This window comes from Pongo pygmaeus, chromosome 2 (genome assembly GCF_028885625.2).
Source record: "Pongo pygmaeus isolate AG05252 chromosome 2, NHGRI_mPonPyg2-v2.0_pri, whole genome shotgun sequence".
Lineage (NCBI taxonomy): Eukaryota > Metazoa > Chordata > Mammalia > Primates > Hominidae > Pongo > Pongo pygmaeus.
The window spans coordinates 158,860,338-158,862,994 of record NC_085930.1 but is presented as its reverse complement, the minus strand read 5'-3'; positions in this window follow the sequence as shown (position 1 = coordinate 158,862,994).

The window sequence follows — 2,657 nt, the reverse complement described above, 5'->3', positions numbered from 1 at the left end:
AGCAATTAAAGCATTTATCCCTAGCTTAAATTAATTTTACCATAGGCAAACAGGGAGGCTGCAGCTTCCCTACAACACGTGAAAGTCCAGCAGATGGGCAGTTTTCCATATGCAAGCCATTGTCACACAGAGTTCACTGACCACACACTGGTTCATCAAGGCAGAAGAACAGAATCTGCCTGCAGCCTGTACACAGAGAATTCCTTCCATAAACAGTCATAGTTTCTTTTAGGCCTGGGACACATGGACAGTCGCTTCTTCTTAAGGAGATTTACTAGGGACTCAAAATGATCTTCCCTTCTCTGGTTACCCAAACCGAATAGTTGACCCAACCATATTTCATCTGATATCACCATATCTGAATAGCCCTCTTATTCTTGCACAATTCTATTTTTCTTCATACTTCCTCTCTCAGTCTCTGCAAAAACACATTATAACCCCTCTCTCTTAGTCATTTTTGACCACTTACTGCCTTTTCTTTTATCTGCTACATAACTCTTTTGAATGAGAGCTGCCTACAGCAATAAAGGAAGGAAGAATTATATTGGCCAGATGATGGAGTGGCATCCCAGATGCTACAAACAGTGGGAATAAATGGAAGGTGACATTTTGTCCCAGCACTAGGTGGAGGAGGCTATTATTAAATCAACTAACAGCTCATGCGTAGAGCAGCAGCCATGAGATCTCCACTGCTGGGCCAGCCTTTGGTTTTTAAATACATTCTGCCCACAGGTGGCCCAATGTTTTCTCTAAATTGTTTCTTGTCAACAAATGAGCTTACCCTGATCCCCTGGGGGTGGCCACAAAGCTTACCCTGATCCCCTGGGGGTAGGCCACAAGGTCTACCACTACCCTGCAAGCAAAAGAAAATTGTGGCATTTTGAGAGGAGAAAAGTGCCTTATGTATTCCTACATTTCTTCCACATTCTTCTGGTTGAGTTGGCATTGATCCATGTAACAAACTTCTTCCCTGAGGAAAAGACTTTGCCAATATAAGAATGCTAAATAATACACACATCACCAGAGTTTATTTTCTTCATTCTGTTGGTGACGTTGGTCCCTACGGACCAGTAATCAATAGGAGCTTGCTATTTCTGTGCTGTAAAATACTTTGCTCTAAAATGTTGCTTTCCCTTCCTGTGTTCCTTAGGGCAATGTTTCTCTGTCAACCAAGTACCATTATAGCTGGGGTCTCAAGGATAGCTGGGGCTGTCTTACCAGTAAAATTCAGGCGTGTCCAGGTACCTCTGGAACACTGTGGACCAATAAAAGGAGCCCATTTGGATGTTCATTTGTATGAGTGTCCAAGAAATTTATGGGAGAAAACTCCTAAAAGAAGAAAGGATTCGTGTGTGTGCATAAATGTGAGTGAAGGGATGATTTTGAGTATGACGAGGAGTGCAGGGCTCACACTGCCCGTGGATCCCCCTTCCTACTGCCCCCACCGTTAGCTTTCCCCTGTACCTTCTTCCCGCAGTTCTCTAGCTAGAGTGGGGAAGGGAGGTTGAGATACAAAAACAAAGAAGAGGTGTTTCACTAACACCTCTGTGAGGCTGTAAAAGCAGAAAGATGCCATCCCCTATGGCCCATGTTACAGAGCACAACACAAATAGAAAATAGTATTTTATCCCCATTTTATAGGGGGCAACCTGTCAGCTCAACATTGCCATCCAGAGCAGCAGAGCACCAAAGCCACCCAGCACAACCCAGTGCTATCTGAGTGGGGAAGGTGGGAGATCACAGGAGACATGTACAAAGCTGTGGAGACAGGTTATGCTCAGGCTTCACCAAGGCTGCCATCTCTCTGTATTCTTTGGGAATAACTTGGTTGGGGGCAGGGGTAGCAGGAAAGATGTGTAGCTAGAGTTGCTGAAATTGCGCCTAGATGCTGAGTAATAAAAAATCACTTTATTACTGCTTCTGTGACCTGTTTCCCCCAGGTTTCATGTGTGGAGATCAAATTCACAGTTATGATAAAAATGCATTTATTCATTTGTCAGTGGGGTTTTTTTTCCAAAATATAATTTTGACTCTAAGTCACTTCATTTTCTAGTTCTTAAATGAGCTGACATTTGGAATTAGTCTAATTTTTTACTGGTCCCATAATATACACCATTTTAAAGAGGCTCCTAAAAGCATGGAAACTCAAGGAAGGCCCAGAGATTATAATATTGATTTTTGAATTACAAATATATTTTCAATGGGACAAAAAGCAGGCCAAATCCTTCACCAAGCTTCTACTGGGTGTCCCTATTTTAAGACTGCAATTTGGATGACTGCAATTATTTTCATTTTTATTACTAATTGCTCCTGCCATTGGTGCAACCAGCCACTTTTGGGTGCAATTACCCCCTCATGGGAGCAATTACATATAAAAACAATTCTGCACGTGCAGCTCATTGTGACAAAACAAAAGGAGGCTGAGGAGAACAGTTTGGCTCATCAAGTCCTATCTCCAACTTCATCCGTGTGCCAGCTATAAGGTAGAACAGCAGGGACAGGAAAGTAGCACCTACCCTGGGATTTGCAGGCTGGAGCAGTCCTTCCACTGTCTATGAACATTTTTTTTTTGAGACAGAGTTTTGCTCTTGTCGCCCAGGCTAGAGTGCAATGGCATGATCTCGGCTCACTGCAACCTCCGTCTCCTGGGTTCAAGC